We start from the raw sequence: 21,380 nt of genomic DNA on the forward strand, positions 1-21,380 counted from the left end.
CATAAGGACTGACGCCATGGCCCATCTACCAGAAGAGTCTACTGCCTGCCAAACCAGCTTAGCTTTAGCTCTTTTAAAAAAAATAATCGCAACCCCCTTAGTGTGAGATGTTTGAGTGGTAGAAACGACAAAATCAATCCATCTGTTCTTCTTGGTAAGTGCAATCAATTCACTATGTGTTAAGTGGGTTTCCTGCAACACAACGACCTGCACATGCAAGTCCTTCAGATATTGTAAGATTCTATTGGCTCGAGCCTTGGTGCGGAGGCCGTTGACATTCCAGGAAAAAAAAAACAACAACACTCTTTTCTCATCCAGTAATCCAAAACGACTAAAAATACTATACCATAGAAGGATATTTGTAATCTCCATCATAACTTCCTTACAACAATTGTGAATAATGTGCGAGTTACCATTCCCAAAACTACTAATTAGGTTATTAAGGACTTTTTTTATATTTTTGCCACCCCTCAGCACTCACCCACCCATGGTGGGTGCCCCTCCCCCCGTGAAGAACCCTTGCAGTATCTAACCGGAACAATGTCCAGTAGATAGTGCCCCACCGGTTGACCTCCAGCAAGAAAGATCACCCGCCATCTTTTCAAGTGACACAATAAGAAGTGAAAAAGATTTCAAAGAAGAAAAAGGAGAATAACTAAGACTGTGACCATGTTATCTAGTGCATTTAAGTGAGAGGAGAAACACAAACGTCCACATCCAAATTTCCAGATCAAAAAGTAGGGAATTAAATGGAAGGTCCCCTTAGGTACTTAAGATGGAGTTTTAGGTTCCAGATGTTACACCTTACGAGTACCCTTGCACAGATCCATTAGTAGCTCATCAGCTGCTTGTACAAACCTGATGTTAAACATCTTGTTATTGTACATTACTTTAAGAGCTGCCGGAAACATGAGCTGAGCTGTTGCACCTAATTTTCTAAATGCATCTAGGCGCCTCCCAAATTCCCATTGCTTTTTAAGTGTTACTCTAGAAAGGTCTGACCTTATCAAAAAGGTAAAACCTTTCCCAGCTAAGGATTTTTGTTTCAAGGCCATATTTAGGATGCGCTCCTCTAAAAGGTAAGTGTGAAAGTTTACTAAGATTTTACGAGGTTTAGACCTCTGAGGGTTCAGTTTAAAGGGATCCCTGTGAATCCTCTGAATGTCAGCCGACAGTTCTGCTAGGGTGTGGTCTAAGTTCAGTGATTCCTTCAATAAAGACACAATGTATTGTTTAATGTCTGACCCTTCAGATCCTTCAGGAACATTCAAGATACGAATGTTCCCCCGTCTCCCATTGTTTTCAAGAGTCTCCATCCTCTCGCTGAGAGCCAGATCTTCCTTTGTGAGTTTCTGAATATCCACTTTCGCTTGGTCCAAATAAATTGAGTGGACACCAACCGTTTCCTCTAGCACTCCGGTCCTAATAGTGCGCCCTTCGATTTTGTTATCAAGTGTTTCACAGTAGTTTCTGAACTCTAATTGGTTAGCAGATGATTCTGCAAATCCCTTTCTTATCTCCAGGGTAAGGGCTGAGAACATCTCTAGAACAGAGGCTGCCGTCATCGGAGAAGGAGAAGGAGAGGAAGGCGCCAGTAATAAGTTGGGATCAAGTAGAGCAGGAATAGAAGAGGTTTCCATATCTACACCCCCAGATGCACCTCCTAGCTCAAAAAAATCTAACTCTTCGGCCTCCTTGGTCAACTCTGTAGTCAAAATTGAGGGTAAACTCTGCTCTATCACTAATGAAGATTGTGGCGGAGATTGCGCAGACTGCACAGACAACACGGGCTGCGCAGGCTGTTGTTCTATCTCTAGATCAAGCAGACCTTGCAGGTTCTCTCCTAAAGCAGTGATTGCCGCATTTTCAATAATTTGACTACCGCTCGTATCAACCTCATCTTCCACCTCCAACGGCAAAATTTCAGCTAGCACTGATGGTTGGCAAGAAGAGGAGGAACTAGCCTCTGGGACCGATGCCATACCTGTGTTGCCGATCTCTTCGGAGAGGTGTAAAATCTGGGGAACGACTTTGAAGTAGGAGCGAAGTGAAGGAGTAATTCTTGAGCTTGTAGGAATCACTGTTTTAGAAACTGTAGCCTTCGCCTTAGCTTTAATCTTTACATTAGAGTTTTTAGACTTAAGTTCTGTATTCAAAAAAGAAGATTTTTTCTTATGTGGTGCATTTACCCCTTTTCCTTTTCCAACCTCTGCGCCCCCCTCCGGGACTCCGACTTTGTTTACTCCGTTTTTCTTTTTTTGCCCGCGGCCTCGACCCTTTTTAGGCCCCTCTCTGGGGGTATTAGGTGAAGTGTCAAGAGTCTTTGAAATATCGGGAGTATTTATAGTAGGAGAAGTCAGCACGCCGTCCTCAACACAGGCAGTGCAAAGCAAGGAAACAGGATTAGCCACTACTTGAGACAAATCTGTAAAATTCCCATCCCCAAGTTCATATGCCAAGGACCCCCTCCAAGGCGGCAAAGGGGTCAGGCAGTTGTAATTGACACCGCTGATCTTTTGAACCTTCTATGGAGCTGGAGGATACTGTTATATGTGTGGCATTCCCTGCATTTACTAACCCCTGAAAGGAGGCTAAGTTTCTTAGCCTTTTTCCTCTCCTTAACTCCAGCGCGGCTGAGCAAATCCTCGGGCTGGATCTAGGAGACTCCGGGAGGTGTTTAGCAAAAGGTGAAGAGAGAGCCCAAGAACCACTCTCTAATCGTGTTGGCAAGACGGTCAATAGCAGATTTTCCTCACCCCCGCAGGCAACCTGAATAACACTGTCCCCCAAAAACCACTTGCCTGCTCCAGAAAACGAGATTTGAAACCCACCGCTACACCCTCTACCCTGAAACTCTGGTCGGCGTCCTCCGTTGCCGTCTTCGGCATCGCTCTCACTCGGGCCCAGGAACCATGGGGATAGAGAGAGGACTCCGCAGCAGCCGTACTGCGGGGAATATCGCATCCCGCGTCCGGCGCAGGGAAAGGAGCTCGGAAAAAACAAAGTTGCCGGTGAAGTACACAGTACTCCAGAAGATTGTCAGAGGTCTTTACTTCTTCTTTACTTTAGGTAAACCGATCTCATTGCTCAAAAACAGACTTTTTCGCACGGCGGAGATGATCCTCGCTGGAGGTCATACCGGAGCACTGCGGCAAGCTAGCTTGCTGCCGCCATGTTCTTCGCCTCCAGTAGTAATCAATAATATGCTGTTTTGTGAAGTTATGTTGTCCTTTTTTTTTTAGCAGAGAGCTGTGCTTGTGAAGTTATGTTGTCCTTTTTTTTTTAGCAGAGAGTGTTTTGATAATTTTTTATTTAAGAAAGAAGTATACATTTTTTAATTTACATTATTTTTCTTATAATTTCTTACTACTTCCTGTAGGGACATTTCAACGTGGTGGCAAAAATCTTCACAAGCAGTCAAAAAGTTACTAATAGGAACTTTACAGTTCAATAATTTGACTACAGCTCTTATCAACCTCATCTTCCACCTCCAAGGGCGAAGTTTCTGCTAGCACTGATGGTTGGCAATAAGAGGAGGAACTAGCCTCTGGGACCGATGCCATACCTGTGCCGTCGATCTCTTCGGAGAGGTGTAAAATCTGGGGAACGACTTTGAAGTAGGAGCGAAGTGAAGGAGTAATTTTTGAGCTTGTAGGAATCACTGTTTTAGAACCTGTAGCCTTCGCCTTAGCTTTAATCTTTACATTAGAGTTTTTAGACTTAAGTTCTGTATTCAAAAAAGATTTTTTCTTATGTGGTGTATTGAACCCTTTTCCTTTTCCAACCTCTGCGCCCCCCTCCGGGACTCCGACTTTCTTTACTCCGTTTTTCTTTTTTTGCCTGCGGCCTCGACCCTTTTTAGGCCCCCCTCTGGGAGTATTAGGTGAAGTGTCAAGAGTCTTTGAAATATCGGGAGTATTTATAGTAGGAGAAGTCAGCACGCCATCCTCAACACAGGCAGTGCAAAGCAAGGATACAGGATTAGCCACTACTTGAGACAAATCTGTAAAATTCCCATCCCCATGTTCATGTGCCAAGGACTCCTCCACTGCGGCAAAGGGGTCAGGCTGTTGTAATTGACACCGCTGATCTTTTGAACCTTCTATGGAGCTGGAGGATACGGTTATATGTGTGGCATTCCCTGCATTTACTAACCCCCGAAAGGAGACTAAGGGGTCCATTAGGATGGCGGGCGGGCTTTGGCCGCCCGCCACCCTAATGGAGAAGTGGACCGCCCGCTAACAGTGCGGGGGTCCCGACATAGGCCTTAGGATGCGCCCGCCATGCAGAAGGGCTCATCCTGTATGTTTACCATTGCAGCGGGCGGAGCAGAATTCTCCGCCCGCCGCAATGGTAAAAGTGCATGTTGTGCTTTTCAAAGGGCAACATGACAGGCACCGCGGGGTGCCTGCCATGTTGCACTTTGAAATGCGGGGGGGGGGTACCATAGGTACCCCCATGTGCACCCCCCCAAGCCACGGACTCCCAGGGGGCCCGCAACGGGCCCCCGCAGGGAGTGTCCGCATGCCTTTCCTTGGCGGCATTGCCGCCACGGAAAGGCATTGTCCACAGCCCATTGTAATATGGCAGGCGGTGTCTAACAGACACCGCCACCATGTTACTGGTTTTCCGCCCCGGCAGCAAGGCGACCGGGGCGGAAAACATGCGGGCGGTGTTTGTCACCGCTGCGGTCCTCCCACCATACTAATATGGGGGGGGGGGGGAATTGGGCTGATGATGTCGGGCGGATTTCCTCCGCCAGGCTGGCGGTAGCCACCGCCAGCCTGGCGGAGGAAATCCGCCCGACATCATAATGGACTCCTAGGTTTCTTAGCCTTTTTCCTCTCCTTAACTCCAGCGCAGCTGAGCAAATCCTCGGGCTGGATCTAGGAGACTCCGGGAGGTGTTTAGCAAAAGGTGAAGAGAGAGCCCAAGAACCACTCTCTAATTGTGTCGGCAAGCCGGTCAATAGCAGATTTTCCTCACCCCCGCAGGCAACCTGAATAACACTGTACCCCAAAAACCACTTGTCTGCTCCAGAAAACACGACTCGAAACCCACCGCTACACCCTCTACCCTGGAACCCTGTTCGGCGTCCTCCGTTGCCGACCTCGGCACCGCTCTCACTCGGGCCCAGGAACCATGGGGATAGAGAGAGGACTCCGCAGCAGCCGTACTGCGGGGAATATCGCATCCCGCGTCCGGCGCGGGGAAAGGAGCTCGGAAAAAAACTAAGTTGCCGGTGAAGTACACAGTACTCCAGAAGATTGTCAGAGGTCTTTACTTTTTCTTTACTTCAGGTAAACCGATCTCATTGCTCAAAAAACAGACTTTTTCGCACGGCGGAGACAATCCTCGCGGGAGGTCATACCGGAGCACTGCGGCAAGCTAGCTTGCTGCCGCCATGTTCTTCGCCTCCAGTAGTAATCAATAATATGCTGTTTTTGTGAAGTTATGTTGTCCTTTTTTTTAGCAGAGAAACGTGTTTTGATATTTTTTATTTAAGAAAGAAGTATACATTTTTTATTTTACATTATTTTTCTTATAATTTCTTACTACTTCCTGTAGGGACATTTCAACGTGGTGGCAAAAATCTTCACAAACAGTCAAAAAGTTACTAATAGGAACTTTACAGTCATCAATTTGGTCATAGGAGTCTCCCCCTTCTATATGAGGAGTTGGAGACGACTTCTAAGTCCACATCTATGCAGAGATCTCCACATAGAAATGGTGATTTCCATCAATGAAGAAATCTGTACTTAGGTGCAGGTATAGATTTCCACATGAGGAAATCTTCTCCTGTAAATTTACCTCTGTGAATTGGCCCCACTGCATTCACGTGCAAGCAATGAGAGACTAGCTAGTTATATTGCCAATGTCTGTGCATTTGCAGTAAAACGACTATAAATATCTAAAACAGTGCAGAAGGGATTTACATCCATACCACAATAAAAATACTCATCCTGATCCCACTGCACCATTTGAATAAATCAGATGATGCTGTGGGAGATGGAATACGCATTCTCGGCGGAGAGATGCATAGCCTAGTGCACCATCTTAAAATAATAAGTATGCTGTTATTACGTCCTCAGAAGGCCAGCGAGTGCTAGGAGCAATGTTGCCAGATGGACACTGGCATCCAGTCTCCCTGAGAATTTTTAGAATGCTCAAAGTGCCAGTCCGATTTTGGCCAGTACCTTCGTGAGGACCCCCAAGTTACCCATCAGCAAAATCATTTAAAGAGTCACCATTATAAAATTCTTGTTGATCACAACTTGTTGACTCTATTGAGGTCTATAATTATACTGAAATTCGGTATAAACCCCCAGACCCTATTCCTTGTTTGGCCCTAGGACCATTGCTCTTTCAATACCAGCAACTAATGGAGCATAATTGCTTGCTAGCTTCCAACTACAGAGGATCTGGAAGAGGATGGAAATAGCTCTTTTAAAAAAATCCTCTCTAAGATTGAGGGAATCATGGCCCTTGTTCACTCATCAGGAAATATAGTTCTAGCCCTTCTGTATAGTCTGGATCAAGGTTTGGAAACAATATGTAGATTATATTGTCATCATTTGGACAGGTACAACAGACACAGCTAGTCATTAGTGTCTTGGATCAACAGTGTTATTATGTTTTAAGATTCACAATAACATTAAGCAACAAACAGACCCCGTTCCTAGATTTGAAAATTATATCACATCAAACTCATTGAAGAGCGAAGTATACTATAAGCCAAAACACAGAAACAACCTATTGCAATATGATATCAATCATCCAAAACAACGAAGGGATAATCTTCCAGTAGGTCAATTTTTAAGGCTGAGATGGTATTGCACAGGCAAGAAGGATTTTCATAAACATCAGAACGCTTGTCTGAGAAGCTTAGAGAGAAGAAAATGTCCTCTGCAAGTGATCAATCAAACTTGAAAAACATCATCTAATGCTCCTAGAGAAGTGTTACTTGACAAGTTCAGAGGAGAGACACCTGATCGCCATATCTGTGTAACCAGCTTTGGCCAACATTCTCAGGAGGTACAGAAAATAGTCAAAAGACATTGGAATTTACTTACATCCGGTGCATTCGCCTTCACTAAAACAATGTTTTACTTCAGACTAGGGAGATTGTTTAAAGATGAACTAGTCCACACTGGTACAAAACCACATAAAGGAAAGAATAACCAACTCACACTGTGGAAACTACCGGCCACCTCTGGCCATGCTCCTTGTAGACATTGTAGTGAGTGTGCTCTGACTAAAAGGACTCAACGAATCAACTTAGGCTCAAGAAAACCTTGGATATAGAAATTATTAATGAACTGCGAGTCTACCAATGTGTTTTACCAGCTCAAATGCATCTGTGGTGAAAGATACATGGGTATGACGACACGGGAAGCAAAGGTATGGATGAACGAACATATGAGCGCCTTCAAAAGCAGCAAAAACACTACAAGGCTGATAAGAAATATTATTGAAAAAAGTTACTCTGAAATGGATTTTGAATGGGGTTCACTGACAGAATATCAATGTAAAAAATAGACTGCAAAAATATTGATGAAAAAATATAGAATGCAAAAATATTGACTCCCTATACTTAAACAGGTAAGTACAAAATATTGATGTAAAAAATATAGATGTAAAAAATATAGATTAAAATATATATTTGAAATAAAATAATACATATTAAATATAATAAATATAATATTAATTTTAACGAAATAAATTTAATTTAATATAATTTTTTACAAAATATTACAATTAAACTTAATTAAAAAATAAACAAACATAATAATTTATACATATATATTTACTTTAAAATAATACAATGTTATCTTTAATTTATTTTAAAACTTTAAAATTATATACAAATAAAATATATATAAATAATTTACAATATTAAAAAATCTAGAATAAATTAAAACACAAACTATGAAAAAATATTTAAACTTAAATTGCACAATACAATCAGTGCAACAGTAGGAAAAGCGTGGATAGAAAAATAATTAAATGTACTATTCCAACTCCAGTGAGTGCAACAGTAGGGAAAGTGTTGGAAAGCGGTGGGGTACAAATTACTATTCTCAATCCAGTGAGAGCAACAGTAGGTAGAGGGAGGGGTAAACATGACTATTCCTACTCCACTGAGTGCAACATTATGATAAGTGTAGAAAGCGGAGAGGTAAAAACTTACTATTCCCACTCCAGTGAGTTCAACAGTAGGAAACGCGCTGAATAGCAAAGGGGTAAAAATTACTAACCCAACTACAGTGAGTGCAACTGTAGGGAAAGTGTTGGATAGTGTAGGGGTACAATTTACTATTGCCACTCTAAAGAGTGCAACAGTAGGGAAAATGTTGGATAGCGGAGGGGTAAAAATTAGTGTTCCCACTTCACTGAATGCAACAGTAGGATAAGTGTTGGATATTGGAGGGGTAAAAATTACTATTCCTACTCCAGAGAGTGCAACAGTAGAATGTGTTGGATAGCGGAGAGGTAACAATTACTATTCCAACTCTAGTGAGTGCAACAGTAGGGAAAGTGCAGGATAGCGGAGAGATAAAAATTGCTATTCCCACTCCGGTGAATCCAACAGAAGGGAAAGTGCTGGATAGCGGAGGAGGTAAAAATTACTATTCAACTCCAGAGAGTGCAACAGTAGGGAAAGTGCTGGATAGCGGAGAGGTAAAAATGACTAATCCCACTTTAGTAAATGGAACAGTAGGGAAAGTGTTGGATACATGAGGGGAAAAAAATACTATTCACACTCGAACACGTTAAAAAAAAAAATATATATATATATATATATATATATATATATATAAGAAATAATAATCATAAACAATATTTAAAGAATAAAAAAATAAACAAATAAAAGAACACATATTATAATATTAGTTACATATAACAGAAAGCTAAAAATATTATATAAAATAAACTAATAAATACATTTACAATAAAATAATTCTTTTAAACTAGAACATTTTTACCAATAAAAAAATAATTAAAACATAAATGTATTTCTTATAACACAACACTTCACCATTTTAAATTAAATGTTTTTTACATAATTAAGATAATTAATAATCGATTAATAAAAACAACTAATAACCAGTAATTGACACACTATAATATCCACAACACACACCTAAATTATACTATAAGATGGTAAAACACAATTAAAACTTCTTTTAGAATTAGTCACTATTACTATCAACAACTAATAGTTAAATAAATATAATTCATGTAATACCCATGATTCACCCCTTTAAAAGTAAAAACAACACACACAAAAATAAAAAATTACCCAAAATAAATATCAAATAATTAACATTAATTAACAACTATATATTAATTAATTGAACACAAATTACTTCCCACCCTTTACTCCTATTAACACCAAAACACACACCTAAAATTAATTACACAGTTACCATAATTAATTACCAATTAATTATTTAAAATTATTAACAACCAATTAATAATTCATCAATTAAAAATAAATTTCTTCCCACCCTTTACACCTATAAGAACCACAACACACACCTGAAATTAATAACACAATTACAAAAATGAATTACAAATTAATTAATTAAATGTAATTAACAACCCATTATTCATTCATACATTTAAAATTAATTACTTTCCACCCTTTCCACCTATAAACACTGCAACACACACCTACAATTAATTACAAAATTACCAAAATGAATAACCAATTAATGCAAAATGTGTATCGGCGGCATCATACAGGGCTGGGGTTTGGGGTCATCAAAAAAGCCGTTTGTTACAAGTGGTAGAAAATAAATTAATAAAACGCTTACTGATGATCCCAACCAGTACGGCCACCTCTTTCTCTCATCGAGAGATAGGGTTGGATTATCTGGAGGATTGTATAAGCTCTGCCCCTATAATTTTATGGTCTAAAATTTGGTTGAAAAATGAACTACAGTTTACTAGGTAAATAATGGAAGAATGCCTTAACCTTGATAAAGTAATGACTATTCCCTGGTTTCTGTATGTTAAGGAAAGATTATATGACATTGGGCTGGGTGAGTTTAATGAAAATCCGACAAAGATCCCCATAAATGCCAAAGGCATAATCAAGAAGCAATACAGGGACTGGGCACATGTGAAACATTTTCTTCAAGAGGCGTCTGGCCCGAAATGTGCCTTTTTGCCTAACCAGCAGTACTATCTAGCCTTTTCTACAAATTGTCAGCATTGTTTTATTTAACCAGATTTCGCCTTGGTACATTGCACTTTTTGCTTGCTTTTCCTAGACAAACTGGGTGGGCGGAAATTCTTAGTTTCTGTCCCTATGATAACAGTACTCCCCAGAGCACTATGCACCTTACACTCTTTTGCACACTCTATGATGATCCGAGAAGGAGATTTTTTAGACCAATACTAAAAAATATCTCTTCGTGTACATACCTGGAGGGATATGAGTGTTTGCAACTTTTGGAAAATTCTACTGTTTGTTCTGCAATGATGAGTTTCATTAAAGTAGCACTGGTATTAGGAGATGACATGGAATGTAGTAATTGAATTGGGCAGGGAAATGAAATGGGTTTTAGTCTACGGAAATTGTAACGTTTTTTAGCTTAATTAGTGTATTAAATTCTATGTCAGGACCGGAGGCTTCGGATTATGCCATTCTTTCATCGCTTTATTCTCCACAGCAGCAAGAAAAAATATCACAAACTACTTTTCCCATGAACATTCGGGAAAAAACAAAGTCAAACATGAGTCCTATCACAGTGTCTGCACCGGTGGCTCCCATCATGCTCCGCTGTTCTTGCCTCCTCCTCTTTCTTCGCTGCTCGCAGCAAGTTAAGTTGTTTTTTTCCTTCTCTCCTGGGTTTTGGGTTCTGTGTGGTACGCTTAGGCCTTTGGCCGAGTGTCGGTCCTGTTATTTTCTTCACAGATTCCCTTCTTCGGTCGCGGGACGCCTAGTGCGCTCCTTACGCGATTCTGTGCCCAGTAGTGTGTGGTGCGGTGGATTTGCCGCTAGGGGCCGGTGTCTCGTCTGCTGAAGGGCCGTTCCCAGGGCTTCCAGAGTGTTCTGGCGCGGTCCTGTCACCAGCGGGTATCCCGTGCCCAGCCTCCCTGCTCTGACACCCTGCGGGGTCGCAATTAGGTCTTCCCTTGTTTCTTGACGCCCTCTGGGTTGTATTCTGCTCTTGAACACCCTTTGGGGTCGTAATTGTGCCGTTGTTCGGCGTGGGAACGCTTTGCCGGGGAGGCGCCCCAGGACGCTGAGGGCTGTAGCGTTTCCAGGGCCAAGCCCGTTAATAGTGTGCCTTTGGCCACCCATATCGCTGGGACACCCCCAGACCATAGAGTGCCCTGTGGAGGGTCATTTTGAGGTTTCCTTACGTACTCTCTGCTTTGAGCCTAATTGACCTCGCCATGCAGAGGGACGCGGACCAGTACCCAGAGGAGGACCCACTGAATTACGTCCCCTTGGACGATGATTTTTACCAGGCGGTCGATGACTCGATCTACCGCGCGGTGGACCAGGCCATGGTTCCCCTTGAGCAGCGACTCTCGGCGCGCCTGGATGAGGCTTACGCTAAGCTTGCCGCCCTTATTCCTGCACCTGTTCCGGCCTCCGGCCCAGACACTTCCCCCCCCCACCCTCCTCCGAAGAAGCCTTGCACTGAGGGGTTTGACTCGGCGGCTTTCGCATGGGTGAAGAGCACCTTCAAGGCCTTAGAGGACTCGCAACCTCCTCAACCTCTTCCTTCGGAAGTTCCTCCTCCTTCACCCCGTACTATGTCCCCGGACCTCCAGCAAGACGACGACTCTCCAGACTCGGAAGAGGAGGCCTGTTCTTACTGGTCGTGGCTGCCGTCACAGCCCTCCTCCTCCGCGGGTCCGTCCGACATGCTGGACCCAGACGACATCGTCCACCCCAGGTCCTCCGAGTGGGTCCCCTGTGACAAGGTGGCCCAGTACGTTGCAAATCGCCTGAGGAAGCCGGTGGATACGGATGCCCGGAGCCACCTGCGTGCGTAGTGTCCCCGGCCCTCATTGGAAGGTAAAGTGGCCATGACCCCGGATATCAACCCGAAGATGGCGACCTTCCTCCAGAAGTTCGTCAAGGACCCCTGGAAAGGGATCGACAGGTCCTGGCGTACTTGCCAGGACAAGCTGTTGGACGCTATTGGCCCCATGACTAAGATCTTGGATATGGCGGAGGAGGCCAAGGTGTCAGGTGACGTGATCTCCCCGGAAGTGCTGTCCAACTGGGCCCAGAGGGCCATCATTTTCTTGGGCAACGCCAATTGCGCCCTCTCTACGGAGAGGAGGCGTTCTCTTCTCATCAAGGTGGACCCCAAGCTGGGTGATCTCGCCTCGTTGGAGGCAGGAGCGGTGGTCCAAGGGGGCTTGTTCGGTGACCCGTTCATCAAGGAGCTAGGGAAATTCGTAGCTACCTTTACTTCCCTAGATCGTGCTCAGTCAAACATCAAGAAGGTGTTCGCACCTCGTGTTTTTGACAAGGCCGGACGAGGCAGGGGCCGCTCGTTCGGTCGAGGCACCAGCTCAGATAGAGGACAAGGCTCTGGAAGCGGCCAGTATCAAGACAAGGCCCGATTCAACAATTTCTACCCCACAAGAGGGCAGAAGTTTGGAGGACGTGGAGAGAGGCCAACAGCAAGGAGGTGGTCGAGGTGAGTGTGCTGCCTTCCGCGAGCTTGCGAGTAGGAGGGTGGCTGGCGCAGTTCTTTTCAGCATGGGCCTCCCTTACCAGCGATGCTTGGGTGCTGCAGACGGTGCAGGGCTTCCAATTGGAGTTCCATGGCCGTCCGTGTCAGCTACAACGTCCTCGCCCCATTTCCTTTTCCCAGCGCGATGCGGCTTTGGTGAGCGAAGAGGTCGCGGCCCTCCTCCAAAAAGGGGCGATTTTTTGCGCTTGCGAACACTCCTCAGGTTTCATAAGCAATCTCTTCTTGGTGGACAAGGTCGACGGGGGCAGGCGCCCCGTGATCAATTTGAAGGAGTTCAACGAATGGCTGGTGTATCGCCATTTCAAAATGGAGGGGATACATCTCTTGCGGGATGTTTTACATCCGTCCGATTGGATGGACAGGCTCGACTTAAAGGACGCCTACTTGGCGGTCCCGATCTTCCCTCCGCACCGGCGTTTCGTCCAGTTCAGGTGGGACGATCAGGTTTACGAGTTCACCATTCTACCTTTCGGGCTATCCTCGGCGCCATGGTGCTTCACAAAAGTGTTGCGTCCAGCGGTGGAGGCCTTGAGGGCCCAAGGTGTCAGAATGATAGTTTACCTAGACGACATGCTGCTCATGGACCAATGCCCCAGGCGGCTGCAGTCTCAGTTGCAGTCAGCGGTCAACCTTTTGCAGGGCTTAGGGTTCGTGATCAACGAGAAAAAGTCTCTTCTGGTTCCCGCGCAGTGCGCAACCTTTCTTGGCTTCAACATAGACTCGGTGTCTTCCACCTTGAGTCTGCCGGCCAGGAAGATGTCGAGGATCAGACACGAGTTGCGCCAAACTTTGGCGAAGCAGTTGATATCCTTGCGTCACCTGGCGCGGTTAGTGGGCCTGTTGTCGTCTTCGATTCAAGCTATCTTCCCAAGCCCCCTCCATTATCGCGCCATGCAACGCTTGAAGGCGTACCATCTCCGGAGGGGACTGACGTACTCTCAGTTGATTCCTTTATCGGACGATGTGAGGGACGAGATGCAGTGGTGGCTCACGCACATGGAAGCCTGGAATGGCCGTGTGATTTTCGGCTCGGCTCCCGACATTGTAATAGAGTCGGACGCCAGCCGTTCAGGCTGGGGTGCCAGGTGCGGAGATTTTTCCACGGGCGGCGCCTGGCCTGCCTTCGAGCAATCCTTACATATCAACTGCTTGGAGTTACTAGCGGGCTCCTTCGCAGTGCAATGTTGGACCAAGGACAGAGTGCAATCTTGCGTCCTTCTCAGGATGGACAACGTGTCGGCGGTCCGATACATCAACCATCTGGGCGGCACCAGGTCCAAAATGTTGGCGGACCTCGCCAGAGACTTTTGGCACTTTTGCCTGGACCATCAGGTGTCGGTCACGGCAGAGTATTTGCCGGGACGCCAGAACGAGGTGGCCGATTGGCACTCGAGGAATGTCATGGACGCCAGCGTTTGGAAGCTGGATCCTCTTCTGTTCTCCAGGCTCTCGGACCGGTGGGGTCCGTTCTCGGTGGATCTCTTTGCATCCCGCCTGGACCACCAACTCCCGAGATATTTCAGCTGGCGCCCCGACCCTCTGGCAGCGGCGACAGATGCGTTCCTCCAGGACTGGACGGGTGTGCATGGATATGCTTTCCCACCGTTCTCGATGATAACGCGTGTGTCGGCGTTGCTGCGCCGTCAGTTGGCGCAGGTAGTGATGATCACTCCGTGGTGGAGATCGCAAGTTTGGTTTCCGGTTCTACTGGAACTTTCCTGGGATTCTCCAATCCTACTCCCCCAGTCTCCTCACATTCTGCTGAATCCAGAAGGAGCTCCCCACAGGTTAGTCCAAGAGGGCTCGCTGCGCCTGATGGCGTGGAAGCTCTCAGGCGCCGCTGGACGCTGCCTGGCCTTTCGAGAACAGCAGAGGACTTGCTTTCCAAGGCTTTGGCTGACAGCACGACAAAACGCTACCGATCAGCATGGCATAGGTGGAACCGTTGGTGTGTGCGACGGGGTTTTGATCCCGTGGCGGCAGCTGTAGTACATGTCCTGAATTTTCTGGCCGACCTGGCTCACCAAGGACTAGCGTATCGATTGATCAATACTTTCAGGTCTGCGATCTCGGCGGGACATGACCTGGTTCAGGGTTCCCCGGTGGGTGAACATCCTTTTGTTTGCAGGCTCTTACGAGGTATACGGCTTTCCTTACCGCCGGATCCTCGATATTCCGCCCTGTGGGACGTGAACAGGGTGCTGAATTTGTTCCTTTCCTGGCATCCGAACAGGTTCTTATCTCGTACAGAGTTGACGGCTAAATTGGCCATGTTGTTGTGCCTTGTGTCCTGCAGGCGTGTCTCGGACGTGCGAGCGCTGGATATTACGGCCAGGGTTTTTTCTCCGGAGGGAGTTTCTTTTACCGTCAGCAGGCGGACCAAGACCCATACTAGGGTTATTTCATACCCGGCCTTTCGGGACTCCCCCAAACTGTGTGTGGTGCAGTGCCTCCGTGCTTATGAAGATATGACTGAAGATACTCGCCCTCCGGGTGAGCAGCAACTACTTATTGCCCTACGAAAACCGAACAAGGCAGTTACTTCGCCGATGATCGCCCGCTGGGTGTGTTGGGTGATGCAGGAGGCGGGGATTGATACCAAGCAATTTGGGGCTCACTCGGCGCGAGGAGCCATGGCCTCTAAAGCTTTTGCCCTTGGGGCTCGACTGGAGGATTTGATGAGAGCGGCTGATTGGTCCTCGGACTCCACGTTCAAGAGGTTCTATTTCAAGCCAGTTATCGAAGTGGCTCGGCTGGTGGTCGATAAGCTTTGAACTGGCATAATCCGAAGCCTCCGGTCCTGACATAGAATGAGAATTTGCCTAGCCTTGGTGCTGGTAAGTTCCAATTCTATTAAGGACTCGGAGGCGAGGATTATCCCCCCCCCCCCAGTGACTTCCTGGAAGTGGTCCCTCCCCGTATGCATAGTAAGTAAAGCGTTTATGTTCCTCTAATGGATGTGCGGCTATTGCTCTGCGATGTACTGCTCTTCCTTTTTTACTGCTGACGTTCTGTTGGAACGGGATAGATCTGATGGTGTGTTCTATTGCAGGTGCAGATAATTCAAAACAAGATGCGTGATTGGATTCAGGTTGAAGCTTCGCGCGAAGAAAGAGAAGGAGGCAAGAACAGCGGAGCATGATGGGAGCCACCGGTGCATGGTCACTGTGATAGGACTCATGTTTGACTTGTTTTTTCCCGAAAGTTCATGGGAAAAGTAGTTTGTGATATTTTTTCTTGCTGCTGTGGAGAATAAAGCGATGAAAGAATGGCATAATCCTCGCCTCCGAGTCCTTAATAGAATTGGAACTTACCAGCACCAAGGCTAGGCAAATTCTCATTCCCAGGCAAGATTTTTCTTTTTTCTTGGCTTCAAAGATAAATATGGTCTTCTCCCCAAAATGCACTTAGCACTTTATGTATAATGATAACCTAGCTTGCAATTGAACCTTAAATGAATTTTTATTATTTATCACTGTGATAAATGATGTATATCCCATTGTGATGATTTATGATAAATGTTTTAATGTTTTTATATTTGATGTTTTTTAGAATGCTTTTATGGTTGTATACTAACTGAATAAAGCTTGTTTTGAATTGAATTGAATAACCAATTAATTAATTAAAACTAATTAGCAACCAATTTTTGAATCATAAATTAAAAATAAATTACTTCCTACTGTTTACAACTATAAACACTACAATACACATCTGAAAGTATTTACATGATTACCAGAATTAATTAATTATAATGAATTCACTACCTATGAATCATTAATTAATAATAAATTACTCTACACATTTAACACTATAATATCTCAATTAAACAAATATTAATAAATAAAAATGAATCAATAAATGTAATATAATTGAATTACTTCCAACCCTATTCTCCTATAAACCCATAACCCGCTACGGAATTAAAAGCGCCAAATTCATGTTTTCTTCATAACTGCTAAAAATGTAACACATATATTAAAAATACAAACAGTTCTTATACAAAAAATCATACATCACATACATATAAAATATAGATGAAAATACATAACAATAATAAAAAACGATATTTTTAGCAACTATATTTTTGCAAACGATATATAAACCACTTCGATATTTTTTACATCAATATTACTTACCTTAAGTGGATAATCTTGACCACGATATTCTTGCTGTCGATATTTCTGACCCACAATATTAATGACTCCATATTTGTGCAACTCGATATTTTGTACTCGATATTCTGTCTTTGCACCTTTGAATGGACTAGCATTAAACAATTCCCATTCAGAGATACGAACAATAAGCAGCTATTCATTGCAGATCAAAGATCGATATGTCGCCTTGGCACCTCAAATTGGGGCCTTAACGATGATGTACAATGGACACAACTGTAAGCAGTAGGAACAGTAGCGGGACTACATGATTGAACGAGTGGTCTACTTTGAACCCTAAAAAGGAAATTAGGTGTCAGTTAAGTTCTAATCAGAATTATAAGCTCCAGAAAACATATATAGTTATTTCTGAACAAAATCAGACAGTTCATCAGGATCAAATTACATTGAGTGCAGTGGCTCAGATCAAAACAGAGAAGCCAAAAAAAAGCAGAGGGCTCCCTCTGCATAATTGTATTTAACACAAGTATCAACAGCCTAAACATTCGTACAGTGCGAATAATAGAACCATACCATTGAAATTTCTTGTTTAACTGTGAAATTAAAGTTATTGCAGCCCAAGTATTAGTTCCCCTGTCAATTGCAACTGGAGGTGCCATACTCGAGAATAGAACTCTTTTCTTTAGGCATCCCTTGACCCCGCAATAGACATTAGGATAAGAAAGTTTATTGCAAATAAAAATATTTTTTTCTCATATAAAACTATTGCTTTTGCTATTACAACATGTAGTTATGCCCACCAAAAAAGAAAATGATAAAAACTATGGCATACAGAAGCAGGCTGGATATCTACTGGTGCACATTTTATTAGAACTACAAATCCCCAGAGTTTTGTAGCCCTTGTATGGCAAGCGCAGCATTCGACATGTGCGCAAGAAAAGCCGACTAGAAAGGAACTACAATACCCAGTGCGAATGCTGCTCGAACTACACTGGGGCAAGCAAATCATCATCACTGCACCGTCTCGCATTTATTGTCAGCCCAGTTGCAGAACCTCCTTCCAACAATACGGCAGAGGATGAGGGCTCTATAGGTGACATTCTCACGCTCAAGCTTTCTGATGAAGTAAGACTTGTCGATTCCCACAAAAGTTGGCTCAATGCCGAAGCACTGATTCATGGAGCTCCGACCATGGGGTCACCACTCTTCTCTTCCTGTTCACAAATATTAATTACACTGATTAGAGTTGGTATTCTGTAAAAAGATGTAAAAAGCTGCAGTGGAGCGATATCTATAGACAAACTTAAGGCACTATCTATAATAGAAAGGTATTCTATGATCATGCATTGATGAAGAGTGATTGACATATCAAAACAGTACGCACTGACGTCTGGTTGTGTTTTTGTGCATGTTTTACAAGGAGTCTAGATGATATACCACAGCAAGGCCACTGCTGTTGTAAACATTGTGTATGAGCATCATGAAAATTAAGTCTGAAGCCGAAAAAACGTAAAGGAACCCGAGTGAATGAATACCATTTGTGAATTGTTATGTCATTACATAAATGATAATTTGTCTATTTTACAATTATTTGTTTATTGTCAGTGTGTGACTATGGAGGAGGCATCCCCCACATTCTTGTCAAGAAGTCCATAGTTTAATATGAATTTTCTCCTCAGGACATCATAAGCTGAACAGAAGACTAGAAAGTGAGGTAAGTCTTCTTATATCTAAATTGCAGGAACAATTTCCTGGTCAGAGTGGGAGTGATCTCATCGACCTTGTCCTAATAATTGGGTGACAACTTAAATCTCAGAAAATCCAGAGTCAAAGTGCCCCTACTCTTACTTATGATGACCTCTTGGTGTACCATCTGCCAATAGGCCGATTTAATTAACATTTTGGAGACAGGAGTGAGGGCCTCTGGTATATTCCAGACACTACCCAGACACATCTTCTTAAACAAGAACCAATTGTGCAGGAGATACAGTGTCTGCTGGAAGGCAGGAAGGACTAATATATGATTGAGAGTGTATCTATATGCATTCAAGACAGGTGAGGTCCAAATCCTATGCCAATACAGTAATAGGTGAAGATCAACCTTCCAAGAAATGTTCTTGAGTGCCAAATGTAAGTGTAGTGGGACCAATGGTGTGCTCTTTGAGAGTACAAATAGGTGCTTGATAAACCTATTCTCGGAATGCGAGAGGGCACCACAATTAGCATGCCCGCCCAAATCTCTGCTCCATACAGCGCTGCACCGAGAGCCTTGATATTATAGATCTCAATTGCTGGACCAGCTTTCTTTGAAAGGGATTTTTTGTATGACTTAAGCAGTTGAGGAATAGTGCAATAATAAACAATCAGTTCTGTGAACCTGCATTGACCAATCCAGGTTAGTGTTAGCCTTAGCTCTAAATATTAAAAATAAGACACCTGCTCTATTGTGTTTGTATTAACAGAGAGTCTGCAGCTGTATGTTTTAGTTCTACATAGGTTAAAAACAATACATTTAGGTTTCGCACTGTTGAGTTCTACTCTACGCTCTAGACAGAATATGTTAAAGTCATCAAGCAATTGTTGCATACCACGTAATGATTTGGAAATCAGGAGAGTGTTGTCTTCAAAGAGCAGGGCAGGCACCCTCCTAGGCCCCACCCTAGAAGCATCACATCCATCACTTTCCAACCTACTCACAACATCATTTATATAAAGGGAAGCAGGGTGGGGCCAGTACACATCTCTGCCTGACTCCCTTCCAGATACTTATGGGTGGGGTGAGCTGACCCCTATCCCCCCCATCTCACGTGAGCATAGCTCTCCTTATGCAATCTTACCAAAATAACAAGTGTATTTGGTGGAATGCCCATCCTGTCCAATATAATCCAAAGCATGGCCCTAGGGTACTAGGTCTAAGGTTGTGTAAATCAACAAAGACGACATACAGTTTTCGCCTTTTTATCGTCACAGTCTTCCAAAACAGACAGGTGAAGCAGAAAATCTGGTCTACTATACTAATTTCACTCCTAAACCCAGCCTGGATCTCGAATAGGAGATTTTCTCTCCTATTCACTCTAGAATATGGTACAAGATTTGTTTACAAAAACATTTCTGGCAGGCATTGATAAGACTAATCGGTCTATAGTTGCAAGGAACACTATGCTGTCCCTTTTTATAGGTTGGCATAATGACTGCCTGCCTCCAAGAAGCAGGGCCCAGCATGCCTTTCAAGGTGGCACTTGTAAGGTGGTACATGTAATGGCCCCAGATACCCTGATCTAGTTTGTAGAGTCATTAGGGATCTGGTCTGGGCCAGGTGCATTCCCCAATGACGTAGAACAAATATCCTTTTCTATCTACCAGAGGATTACCTCTAAGTTTACTTGTTCCTTGAGTTTTTTCATCAGCTCGGGATCCACATCAGCTCAGCCCTGATCATCCATACAAGAATATAAGTTACTAAAATGGGAAACCCAATCATGTGATTGTACAAAGTATTCCACAGGTCTCTAACCACCATGGGAACACAAAGCCAATTTGCCTAAATGTTTATGTTGTTGTTGGTTTTCAGAGCATTTCAAAGAGAGTCTTCCCAATTCCACTTGGCCCTTTTCACCTCTTTCCTATAGCTAGCCCTGCAAGCCACAAGCTGCACCCTATCCCTAGTCTTAATGGCTTGCAGTAGTAGAGTGTTGGCTGCCATACATGCCTTGTTATACTAGGGAGATTGTTTCTGACTTGTGTGTGACTACTAAATATCTTGGGCCAACTGCTCTCTTATGTTCTCAAAGAAAGGCTTCTGGGCTCTTGCCAAAGACAATGTTCTCTCCTCTGGAGTACAGTTCAATAATTCTGCATGCTCTGTGACCATGAAGTGCACTACCTCCACGAGTTTGGGATGTCTTTCAACCGAACCAACCCTATTTGATGGCCTTACCATTGTTGGAGAGTTTGACATTTCCAATTTGGGAACAACCCTGGACTATTGGGTGTTAGCAAGGGATTCCAGTAGGGCCAGGCTGAGGTAATTGTGGTCACTGTCCACCTTTTCAAGGACTTCCATATCTTGGACATAACACCAATTCTTAAAGCTAATTAAAAAATAATCAATACAGCTTGTGTATTTTAATCAGTTCAACTCATGACATACAGAGGTAGTCTCCAACTTCGGGCCTTGTTCTTCTTCAGGTCGACTGGATTTTTGCCACCATTTTAGAATGTAGCATAAGTCAACACTATTAATTATATTAAGTCAATAATGAGAGTTTTAATTTCATCTGAAATCCTTTATTCATTGTTAATAGTTTAGTATTTTCTTTTTGGTCTCTTTTTTCAGATTAGAAATTAGACAAATCTGTTTACAGAAATATCAAGAAAATCAAGGCTAGAGCCAATCAAGAAAATGACAGTGTGTTCCATAAAGGAAATATTATCTAAGTCCCTATTCTACTCTAGCAGATTCTACCCTACCAGATCCCTTAAAGAATCCTTTCAGAAAAGAGTGAGATTTAAAGGAGCATTGAAATAGAATCAG

The sequence above is a fragment of the Lissotriton vulgaris genome, chromosome 3_1 (genome assembly GCF_964263255.1).
Source record: "Lissotriton vulgaris chromosome 3_1, aLisVul1.2, whole genome shotgun sequence".
NCBI lineage: Eukaryota > Metazoa > Chordata > Amphibia > Caudata > Salamandridae > Lissotriton > Lissotriton vulgaris.